Below are 12,504 nucleotides of genomic sequence, written 5' to 3'. Positions count from 1 at the left end.
CAGCATGCACTAATGTGATCCATATTCTGGATCAGATTTGACCATTATAGGTCAATGGGTGCGTAAGAAATGGATCACATACAGGTTACTGTCCGTATCTCTTGCGTTTTTCAAGGATACGATCAGAGGAAAAAGAATCCAGCTTTGGAAATCCATAAAATGACATTTATTGGAAAATATTTAAAAAAGGATCACAATAAGCATAAATGTCACAGTCCCAGGTAGGGGGGGACTGGGCAGGATCACAATAAGCATAAATGTCACAGCCTCAGGTAGGGGGGGACTGGGCAGGATCACAATAAGCATAAATGTCACAGCCCCAGGTAGGGGGGGACTGGGCAGGATCACATTAAGCATAAATGTCACAGCCCCAGGTAGGGGGGGACCGGGCAGGATCACAATAAGCATAAATGTCACAGCCCCAGGTAGGGGGGGGGACTGGGCAGGATCACAATAAGCATAAATGTCACAGCCCCAGGGAGGGGGGGGGGACTGGGCAGGATCACAATAAGCATAAATGTCTCAGCCCCAGGTAGGGGGGGGGACTGGGCAGGATCACAATAAGCATAAATGTCTCAGCCCCAGGTAGGAGGGGAACTGGGCAGACACATTTCAGACCATCCGGTCTTTAATCATTGAGCAATGATTAAAGACCGGAGGGTCTGAAATGTGTCTGCCCAGTTCCCTCCCCTACCTGGGGCTGTGACATTTATGCTTATTGTGATCCTGCCCAGTCCCCCCCCCTACCTGGGGCTGTGACATTTATGCTTATTGTGATCCTGCCCAGTCCCCCCCTACCTGGGGCTGTGACATTTATGCTTATTGTGATCCTTTTTTAAATATTTTCCAATAAATTTTGTCATTTTATGGATTTCGGAAGCTGGGTTCTTTTTCCTCTGATCGATTGCTTTTCCTGTGACTCTACAGGTTCTCTGTGCATTGGAATCTCCTAAGGGTGAGCTGGCTATTTTTCTTTTTTATATTTTCAAGGATACATTACAATTATAAAGATAGGGAACTGTATTTGACTTTTATTATTTATTAAATTGTTCATGTAAAAACTGGATGCCATATGGATGGACAAAATGGACAGACGAATTCATTCGAACTTAAAAAATGGACACTTGGATGGCAATAAGGATTGCATACAGAAGACAATACAGATGAAAAATTGTCAGTATTTTCTGGATGTTAAACAGATGATTTTGCATATGCTCGTGTGAACCCGGCCTTAGGGCTTATACAGATGATCATATAAATTGGATTTGTGTTATCCGATTCTAAATCGGATAGCACATGGATAGCTGACTGACCCATCTCATTAAATAGTGCTGTTCAGATGAATGATTTTTCTCTCGATTCGACCGTTCATGAGAGGGAAATCGCAGCATGCACTACTTTCTACCGAGTCTCGGAAAAGACTCAACTGTCCATGTCTAAGGGCGCATCCACATAGACCATCACAGTGGCATCCAATTTTTTATGGATACATTTCTATTATCAACCTAGGAAATGATCATGTACAATTTTTAGTGTCGATGTATGAAAATAGATCGCACACGTATGTCATACAGATGTAAAAAACAGACTTACAGATGACACATGGAAAAAAATATGATGAAAATTAGATGAATATTGCTCGAGTTTTCTGGATGAAACTCGGATGATTTTTCATACGCTATAATGCATCCAGCTTTAGGCCCAGAAGAAAAGCTGAAAAACTAAATGGTCAATCTGCAACAGAAATCCTAGTTTCAGTTACAAATTTCTGCCATGGCATTTCAAATGAAATCACTATTAAATTTTACCACTAGATCCCTTCACCCTTTATACTGCATTTTGGTCTTGTCATAAATGTTGGGGGGAATTCCAAGCCAAATGTTTCCTTCAGATTGATGGAAAATATATACTGGTAAATAAGTACAAAGTATCATGTAGATAATGAGCTTCCAAGCTTAATTTAAGAAAATAGTAACTTTCCTTGACTAAGTAGCTAAACTCTTGTAATCTTCTTCATTTTGTCCTTGAAAACAGCGAGAATTCAACTTCAAACAAGTGACTAGAATGAACTGAATCTGTAAATGGAAATCTGTCACCCACAGAGCAGCAAGTTATAGAGAGATTCTAATCTTCCCAAGAGGAAAGGGATTAGCGGCTTTAGGTCCCAAAATGAAGATTTTGATTCAATCGATAAGCCAGCATCAGTCTTTACCCTCAAGGAATTAAGGACCTTGCTCTAGTTTACATGTAGTAGATTGAAATGCAAGTACAGTGTGCAACCTACAAATGAAGGTCACAAACTATGCACAGTGTAATGTAATGCACTGATGGGCTGCAACCACTGTAATACTGGTCTAAGAGTGAGCACTGCACAAACTTTGTAAGACCGCACGAGACTCAAGATTCATTTAGGCTGGGGCTACATAGCAATTCTCAGACAAGTTGGGCAACCAATACATCTGTGCAACTTGTCTGCGGCTTGCTGTCATGCGCCTATTTTAGAGCTGTGATTTTGCTTTTAAAAAATGGTGAAATTGCAGATAAGTAACATGCAAGCTGCACCGGTATATGACTTGCTTTGAACTCTTTGTGCGACTATTGAACAGCAACAGAAAATCCAACTTATTTGGAAACATACAGTATGCGACTCACAGCCGCAGGAGGTCGCAGGTGGAAGGTGACGCCATGGGAAATCATTACATGTCCTACTGTGACACTGTGATTTCAATGTGTGGCTAGCCTCGCAGAGTGGACTCACCCTTAGGGCTCATACAGATGAATGTATAAATAGGAAGAGGGCTGTCTGACTTTTGATCGGAGGGCATACGGACAGCACACTGACCAAAGTTATTAAATAGGGCTGTTCAGATGAACGATTTTTCTCTTGGTCCAACCGTCCATGAGAAAAATAAAATCACAGCATGCACTTCTTTCGGTCACCTTTACACGTTCAGTATTTGGTCAGTATTTTACCTCAGTATTTGTAAATTAAAACCAGGAGTGGAAGAATCAGAGGAAAAGTATAATAGAAACACGTCACCACTTCTGTATTTCTCACCCACTCCTGGTTTTGACTTACAAACACTGAGGTAAAAAACTGACCAAATATTGAATGTGTGCACGCGGCCTTCGTCTTGGTATCAGATGTGACTCAACCATTCAAGTCTATGCCTACATAAAAAAATCGGATCCCACACGGAACATCAAAGTGCTATTCAACTATCAAAAATACATTTTTATTATAAACCTATGAGACTGTATGTGATCATGTACATTTTTTAATGTAGATGTTAGAAAATAAATCGCACACAGACGTAAAAAACGGCCGCATAGATGGAACATGGATGGAAAGCAGTTGAAAATCATCCGAGTTTTTTGGATGAAACTCGGACAATTTTTCCTACGCTCGTCTGCAGCCTGCCTTACACTGATATTTGTAACTTGTGCTTTTGCATTATATTTTTAGTGAGCTTTTTCTACATTCGTTTCTATCATGGTTTTTTTGCTGTGGTTTTTGTCTCCTTTTGGTGTCTCATGTTTTGAATAAAACTGGTTTGTTTTGGATACTTCTTGCTACTTAGCTTTGATAAAACTTCTTTGGTTATATGGGCAAATTACACGTGCTTTTAGTTAATTTTCAATGCATTTTAACATACTCTATGTGTTTTTTTACCTGTGGATTTTCTCATCTCATTCAAGTCTCTAGAGAAAGTCCACAAATAAAATGCATATTGCTGGTGCTATTTTTCATTACTGTATGTTGCCGTTGTTGCAGTATGTTATATGCACGCCGCTACGTTCCAAGGGGGGTGAGACTGGTTACATGAATTCTTTGGAATCCTGGGGGAACCATTACTCAGGGCGACCATAGACCATGTGCTGAAGTTTCTCTCAGGCACACAGGGGTATTGACCCCTAGGCACAGACACGTAGGTTGTTTCACTTGCTGACCAGACACACTTGACAAGAGTCCTCATAAACGGTAGAACAGTAGCATTTAATAAGAAGCCGCACAGCCAGTACAAGTTAAGTCTTATGAGCAACAGGCTCCAGTGACAAACAGTACAGTTTCCTTAGCAGAACAGCAGTTCACAGTCTACCCAGTAGTACAGGACAGCACAGTTCTAATGCAAAGGCACATTAAAGAACACAGCATTCCTTACAGCACAGTTGGATGGAGGAGGGGGGAGGGTTTGCTGAGAGAGATGATCCCTGTGACACCATTTCTTACAGTCCTTATCTTTCTGCTTGACAATACTCTGCACTGTTATTTCAGGAACTCTACCTGACCTGTGCTTAGCTTCACTCCTGACTTGAATCCTTTTTACTTGCATGGGGCTTCTGTCAGATGCAGAACACACACACCCCCTTTCTCTTTGGCTCCAGCCAGACAGTAAACAACTTCCCCACAATTCCCCTGGGGCTTTGCTAAAACACTCCCCTTCTCCTGTGACTGTGTTAACCCCTCTAGTTGCTGGATGCTTTTAAAGAACCAGCACTACTTCTGCATGTCACAAGTACTTTTGGTGCTATTTATACAGACATTTTATAGCACTCTTACTTTTGCACTGTACAGCATATTATCTGGCAGTGAGCGGTGGCAGAGACACTGTAAAGCACACAGGACACATAGGCCCGATTTATCAAGACTGACATTGCTCACACCAACCTTGAAGGGACATAGTGGAGTCAGAAGTGCCTGATTCACTTGTCACATGAAAAAATGCTATTAACTTGTAGATATAGAGTTAATCTGCAGTTAATAGTGTCTGAACCTGCCCAGCGCACTTAGAGCCCCGCTACGTGGACAAAATGAACTTTCTTCCCCCTGGCCGTGTTCGGGTGTTAGTCATAGGGGTGCCGCAGGCGCCGCTCTGTGTATAGATAGCAGTGGCTATAAATGTGAACTTGGCACTGACTGAAATTCGGTCCTAATGCTGCGCTGCTCTCAGTCAGCATAGGGGGCACAGTCACAGCCACCGCTCTCTATACACAGGGCGGTGACTGAAATTGTGCTGGTGCCGCCCCTATGACTGAAACCCGTATGCTACTGGGGGGAATAAAGTTCATTTTGTCCCCGCAGCAGGGCTCTCAGTGCCAATGCCGGACAGGTTCACAACGCTATTAACCTGCAGATTAACCCCATATCTGCCGGTTAATAGCGTTTTTCACGCCTCTTAATGAATCAGGTGGGTTTTGAAAAGAGTGTAAGCCTCTGTGCCCCTCTGAGTCACAAATCCAGCCAATGAGTGGAGTAAGATTTGTGATGTAAGGTCCTCCACAGCTCATCATGAATTAGACAAGCAGATGTTGCAATGCCCTTGTCTAAGCTCCTCCCATTTTGACAGAGCTGCCTAAAACCGGCATAATCTCACCAAAAGTCGCAAAAACGCACAAATTTTGTGACTTTTCAAAGTGTTTTATGCCAGACACTATTTTGAATAGGAGCCATAGACCTGGCAGCATATTGGCATTTTTCCTTTCAGTTGTGGCAGTTAAGCTTTTGTCTTTTATAAAAGTAACAGAGAAAGTCCTGCAAAACCGGTTATCACCTTTGAATTAGCTTTGGAAAACTGCCAAAAAATTGTCATTTTGTCAAGCAGTTTTGACAATCAGAAAGTGACGAGAAGCAGTAATAAGTGACTGAGGAACTGACTGAGGAACTGACTGAGGAACTGAAATTATTTTTTTAAGATTTGCACTTAGTAAACTGACAATTATTCTTCACCTACAAATTACTATTGGGACATTTCTGCAATAGCAGTTATTGTTCAGTGATATTTAGGACAGGGGGGCACATGACATCCTTTACACTCATGTGAACCAGTTGGTTTTTTTTCCAAGAGGAAACACAGCAGCAACAGCGTTTTTTGTCCTTAAAGGGGTTTTCCCACAACCAAAGTTGGTTTTTAATCAATAGATCTTGGAATAATAATAACTTCCACAATTGGATGCGTTTAAATAAAATGTTCCTGTGCTGAGATAATCTTATAAATCTGCCCCTGCTGTGTACTGTGTAATGGTTGTGTCTGATCGTACAGGACATGGTCTGATCATACCACAGCTCCTGGGCATGGGAGGACGCAAAAGAGTATACAGACAGGACAGCAGGGGGATCACAGCTGATTCTTTCTGTGATGTAAAACATTTCACTGCCTGTTTTTAGGCAATGTTTTACCTCAAAGAAAGAATTATTTGTGATCCTGAGCTGTACTGTCTGTATACTCTTTTGCTTCCTCTCCTGCCCAGGAGCTGTGGTATGATCAGACCATGTTCCTATACGGTCAAACACAGCCATTACACAGTACACAGCAGGGGCACATTTATCAGATTATCTCAGCACAGGAACAGTTTTTTTTAAAAACATCCAAAATTATTATTATTCAAAGATGTATTGATTAAAATGTTGATTAAAATTAACTTTGTTTGTGGGAAAACTCCTTTAAGCATCTTTTTTGTGTCTTTTTGGTAGTCTCCTGAGCACTGGCTTAATCATTTTTCACCACCGATGATTTTTTCAACTGTTTTTCTACCGTTTTTGAGTTGTCTTTTACTGGCGTTTGAAGAAACCATTCTGAAGCAAAAACACTGGGAAAATACTCAACAAGACGCCCAGGCATCTTCCAGGAATCTTTAGAACCTTCTGGATTTGTATGGTAGAGTACAGAGCATCCTTAGAGCTGAAGACGCCGATGAATTGACATATCACTTCTTTTAACCACTTTGCACCTTTGGAAACCTAAAGCAGTTAAAAAATGATTTTTGGGCAAAATCTGACTGAAAAAAAGACATTATGTGCACAGAGATGGTACCACGAAGATTTCAGTCAGATGTCCGTAAATTTTCTTCAGACTTAAAAAACGCACCTTTGTTAATCAGTTTTGTAACAGATTTTTGTTAAACTTCATTCACACATCCATGAAAAATGGTACTGGTGTCATGAGTGTTTTGGATCAGTGTGTCATCAGTGTCCGGTCCATTTGTCAGTTTTTACCATCAGTGTTTTTCATGAATGGATAAATCAATAAATTACAAAGCTTCTCACAGCACATGGATGGCATCGTGAACTCGGTGGCTCAGTGGGTCCTGGGTTCAAATCCCACCAAGGACAACATCTGCAAGGAGTTTATATGTTCTCCCCGTGTTTATGTGGGTTTCCTCTGGGTTCTCCGGTTTTCTCTTACTCCAAAGACATACTGATAGGGAATCTAAATTGTGAGCCCCAATGGGGACAGTGATGATGATGTCTGTAAAGTGCTGTGGAATTAATGGTGCTATATAAGTGAGCAAAATAAAAAAATAAACTACATGTTTTTGACAAACCCATGGACTTTGGCCCTTTTCATCCATAATCCTGGAATAAAACGGACGTGACGTGTCTCCGTGAGTTTTGCACAGACACACGGTCCGTGAAAAAACACAGACATGTCAATAGTCTCATAGACTATAACTTGTACATGCTGCATCTGTGAGAAAACGGATAGAACACGTAGGTGCAACATGGACGTCTGAATTAGGCCTAAGTGTGTCAGTTTTTATCATCACAAGTATATGTGTTATCCATTAAAAACATAAATAGAAAATATATATGGCCCACGGATGTCTGAATGAGGCCTAGTACTAAGGACATGGACGGGAACTGGCTGTGGGAAGTTGGGATCTGTGAAAGATAGTGGCAAAGTGGCCACTGATTCACAGAGGCTCAGAATGTTTGCTGCAAAACTAATGATGATGGCAGGCTGCGATAGAATCAGCTTTAAAAGAATCATGTCGGCATGGTAGGAAAGACTGTGGAGCCTACAGTCAGCTTGTGGGACCAACTTGGTGGGATCTCCTGCGAGTGTTGAGATTTTTGACCTCAGTTAAGGAATGCTCTGCATGGATCTGCTACTTGTCAATATAATATCTATATTGTACTGGGAAGTTCCTTTTACAGGCATTTGGGCTTTTGAGTCCCCCAGGCATTAAGCAAAATGTGCGACTTCTACCTACAGTTATACCCCAAGTAAGTACTGATCATTCACAAAGCACAAACTTGCAAAGTTGCCAGTACCCACCCCAGAAGAAAAGATCTACGGATATAAAATAGAAAATACCAGCATAAAACAGACATTTCCCAAGCTGCATGCGGTTCTGCTGTAAAAGATTCTCTCTAGTTTATGTTCCGCAGAATGACATTTGTCTGACAACACTGCTTCCCGCTCCCCCTGCTGCATTTGGTAGTGAAGGCAGAGCAAATCCACATTTGTGCTGTGCATTAGCGGCAATGGACCATTTGTGTTTATTGTCTGAGAGATGTTCCTCGGATAATGTGTCTGTAGACTGGACCTTAATGAGCGTTTTACTGCACTGCTCCAACTACTCCAGACGTAATGAGGTAGCTTCCCAATAAAAATCCCATTACTACAAGGCCTGAAATACTGAGCACAATGACCCATATTAACCCAATCTCTGCCAGCGAGGAAAAGAGGGTTGATATACAGGTTTATTAGCAGGATATTAAGTGCTTAAAATATTATATTTTACAGTCATGCAGGGTTTAACAAGCTTATGGAAAATATATTAATGGATGAGGGAGAATTTTCCACATCCATTAATTAACTGCAGACGGGCGGAATTATCCCAACGTGCCTTTTACTGCTAATACTTATTTAGCCAATTAAACATGTTCCTTGAAATTCGAAATAACTGTTCAGATCATCATTATAACCCATTACATAATTCTGTAGTGTCATCATTCGGTGTATTCACTCACATGCACTGATCAACGTCTCTTCCCCAGATTAAAAAAATAATAATTTGAATTAAACAAAGGTATGTAATAAAATATAATGTCCACAGTATGGCCTCATTCAGATGTCAGTGTTTTTTCATGCATGCCCTAAAAAAACGGTCTTTCATCTATGTTTCAGATCCGAGCTTCATCAGTGTTTGGTCCGTTTGTCAGTTTTTACCATCAGAGTTTCATTTGTGATTTTTTCACGTATGAAAAAATAAATTACAAAGCTTCTCCTATACATTCCAATATTAACCATGGACAGCAGACAGACTGCACAGTGATGACATCCGCGGGCTGTCAGTGATTTTCACAGATCCAAAGACTTATATGGGTATTTTTGATCCATGACGGACACATCTCCATGATGTTATGCTGCCATACATTCTGCAAAAACATATATATGTGCCCTATGGATTATAATGGTTATGTGAAAAGATGGATTGAACATGTACGTGAAATGTGGACTTCTGTATGAGGTCTAATGCAAAGTAGTCATAGCTTCTGAGCTTACATAAAAATCATTGCACCCAAGAAAGCAAATAAAGGTGAGTCTGCAGGGCAAATATAACATGTGGCTGGATATAGGATCTTTTGAGAGATGGCGCCCAGCTCTTTTGGTCTAATTAATTTTTTTCTAAGTGATGAGAGCCGTTACAACATACTTTAGAGGAACTGAATTGCTAGCTAGCAATGGGGCGGAAATAGCATAAAGGTGTAAAGAAACACCAAGCCTTTCTCTCTTGAGTAACCAAACTTGACAACATAATATATAGACTATTTTCAGCTCTTGTCTGGAGCATCCTCTATGCTTTGCATACCACAGGCGACACACGGGATCAGTGATCAAGAGGTACCACATAATAATCACAGTAGTTTAGAGCTGACTTGAATCACTGCCTAATCAGAATTGTCAAACTCAAGGCCCGTGGACCAAATCTGGCCTGCAACGTAATTTTATGTGGACTTAGAGATAAGGACACAGAAGGACTGGCTCTCCACTTTCCCCATATGCAAGGCCAGGCCGAGCAGTGTGGAGGTGTGTGCTGGAGCTCAAAATCTGCCCCCTCTACTAAGTACTGGCTGCATTTTATGTTGACACAACCAGCACTTAACAGAGGGGGTGGAGCCAGCACATGGAGCTGGTGCTATCTTTGTGATTGAATGAGTGAGCGCAATCAGCCAGCACAGGAAGTGAACGCAGTCAGCACTTTTATGTGGTTCTATCTTTGAATCAGAGCAGACGCAGCCAGTACTTAGCATAGGGAGCAGTCCATCACGGACTCTGAGGTGCGGCACAGCTCTCTATTAGCCCTACTACTTAGGGACAGCTATCTTATAGCCCTACTACTCAGGGACATCTGTCCCATAGCCCAACTATCCAGGGAGAGCTCTCATATAGTCCCTAGCCAGTTTGTGCACTGCAATCTGTGCTGTGCACAGACGTCTGCATGAGCCCTTAAAAGTACAAGCGGCCCTTGGAAGGCAACCATAATGCTTATGTGCCCTTCTGTTCGGTGAAAATAAATTTGTCATCCCTGGCCTAATCCTTGTGTTTATTCGCAGAATGGCTAGAAAACCCCATTAAATTTGCTTGGTCCTGCAAAATCTGAGCGTTTTTTCCACAACTACGATATCCATTACCATGAGAAAATGGCTCATATTGCAGCAATGTTGCAGTGCAAACTTGAGTCTGTTTGTAGGGAAGAGTTTATAGTTACTGCTAAACTTCCTAACGACTGGGACAGAACGGGGATTCCATAGCCAAAATGCCTAGAACAGAATTTAATACAGAATCGAGAGTAAGGGTAACTAAAGAGGTGGAGGCAGAGAAGTCAATTGCACCCCTCCAGTCCATCCTTAACTCTGCTGCGTGACTTGTTCATTTCTCTCCTCGCTACTCCCCTGCTACCACCCTTTGCAAATCCCTTCACTGGCTCCCAGTTGCCCAGCATATCCAGTTCAAACTACTAACACTGACCTACAAATCCATCCATAACCTTTCTCCTCCGTACATGTCTGAACTAATCTCCCGATATATTCCCTTACGTAATCTCTGGTCCTCCCAAGACCTCCTTCTCTCCTCCACCTTTTATTGCCTTAGCAATAAAAAAATGAAACTTATCTCACCCTCCTCGCCAAGGGCAATGGAAAAAGTCAAGCTGAGTTGTCCTGTTCCTTCTCCCTTCAGTCTATGGTTTGGAGCAGGCAGCACAATGAAGTCATGTCATTGTTCTCCCTCATGTTTCTTGCATGATCAAGACCTTTAGCAGGCTACATACTTTAAAATACCTGTGGTTTACTGGAATGAGGGGTAGAGCAGGTAACTAATGGCTTTAAGTTCTTCCACAGTTTTCAACTGTTTCCATGTTTTCATCCTTTGTTTCTCATAGAGTTTATAACACATGTCCCACTATGGGCACCAACCGATCTAGTATCACCAGAATTACCAAATAATCAGTTTGGCTCTGCTGTCATTTCTAATTTGGAAACCACTCTATAATCAAATGCAGGGGAGAACACAGGCAGATTTGGCCCCTGTGCAAGAACGGTATATGGGCCTCTTGCAGTCCAACATATCATCATAATGCATCATTTTATGGTGCTGTGACAAAAGCTACTTGTGGCTTTGGAGGTGGAAGTGGGTGACTTTCATCTTGGGCCCAATTCCTCTGCCCCGATCTAGAGCCATTGTATCATTACTCTTAAAGAACAGACAACCACATATTTTCTAAAAGTCTATCCCCACCTTCCAATGCACAAAGGAAACCAACTCTTTTATTGGGCAATTTCCTTCCTTTATTCTGTTCTTACTGTAATCTCATAGTGATGACAATATAGAGGAAACATTCAGAAAAAATCTGTATTTTTACAAGCCTCAAATCATTGTCAACCATGTCAAAATAAACCATGTGCCATAGCAAGCCGAACCTTGATAAGCTATGCCTTTGTGTGTGTGCGGGTGAATTTCCAATTCTGCCAAATAAACAGGTGACTTTCAGAAAAAGATGTTATGTGTATATATGAGGTATCATAGCATTTCTGTACATTATAAGTTCTCTCCTCTGCCGCCTCCAGATCCAGAGTCAATGATAATTTGTTGGTATGTAGGGGTATAACGGTCATGGTCGCAGGGAGAGTGGCAGCAACTAGGAGCTCCAGCTGCAGGAATATCAGAGTGTAATGACGACAGGTGGGGCCTGCGGTGTGATGCCTGCATGACGTCATTACACCACCTGCGACTTAAAGCCATTGTGCTCTGCAGCAACCGTTCTCTGATAGTCTTGTGGTTGTAGAGTAACATCCTCACATGGAGCCACCCAAGAGAAGAATGAAAAGGACCGAGCTGCTGCTATATGGGGGCATTATTAGTTAATGGGTGCCAGAATTGGGGGATATTATTACAATATGGGTGCAAAATAGTAGGGCATAACCTATAGGGGTCATAACTGTGGGACATTATTACTTTATAGGGGCCACATAGAGAGGCATTATTAATTTATGGGGTCTAGAACTGTGGGACATTGTTACTATATGGGGCCACATTGGAGGCATAATTTATGGGGCGATGATTGGGGGACATTATTACTATATGGGGGCTATATAAGAGGCCAGTATTAATGGGGGTCATAATTGGGGTACATTATTAAAATATGAGAGTCACATACAATGGCATAACTCATGTGAATACTCATTCACGATAATCAGCCAGTGTATATGCACGCTTA

The 12,504-nt window shown here is 41.7% G+C and overlaps 1 protein-coding gene across 1 annotated transcript in view; it reads right to left on the bottom strand.

The window, feature by feature from the left end:
• OLFM3 (olfactomedin 3) overlaps window positions 1–12,504 on the bottom strand; it is a 410,172-nt gene that overhangs the window by 304,332 nt on the left and 93,336 nt on the right. The window lies entirely within an intron of this gene.

This window comes from Phyllobates terribilis, unplaced genomic scaffold (assembly GCF_046119375.1).
Source record: "Phyllobates terribilis strain yellow unplaced genomic scaffold, ASM4611937v1 Scaffold_8__6_contigs__length_399053987, whole genome shotgun sequence".
NCBI classification, from domain to species: Eukaryota; Metazoa; Chordata; class Amphibia; order Anura; family Dendrobatidae; genus Phyllobates; species Phyllobates terribilis.
This window is presented reverse-complemented; position numbering and strand designations above follow the sequence as displayed.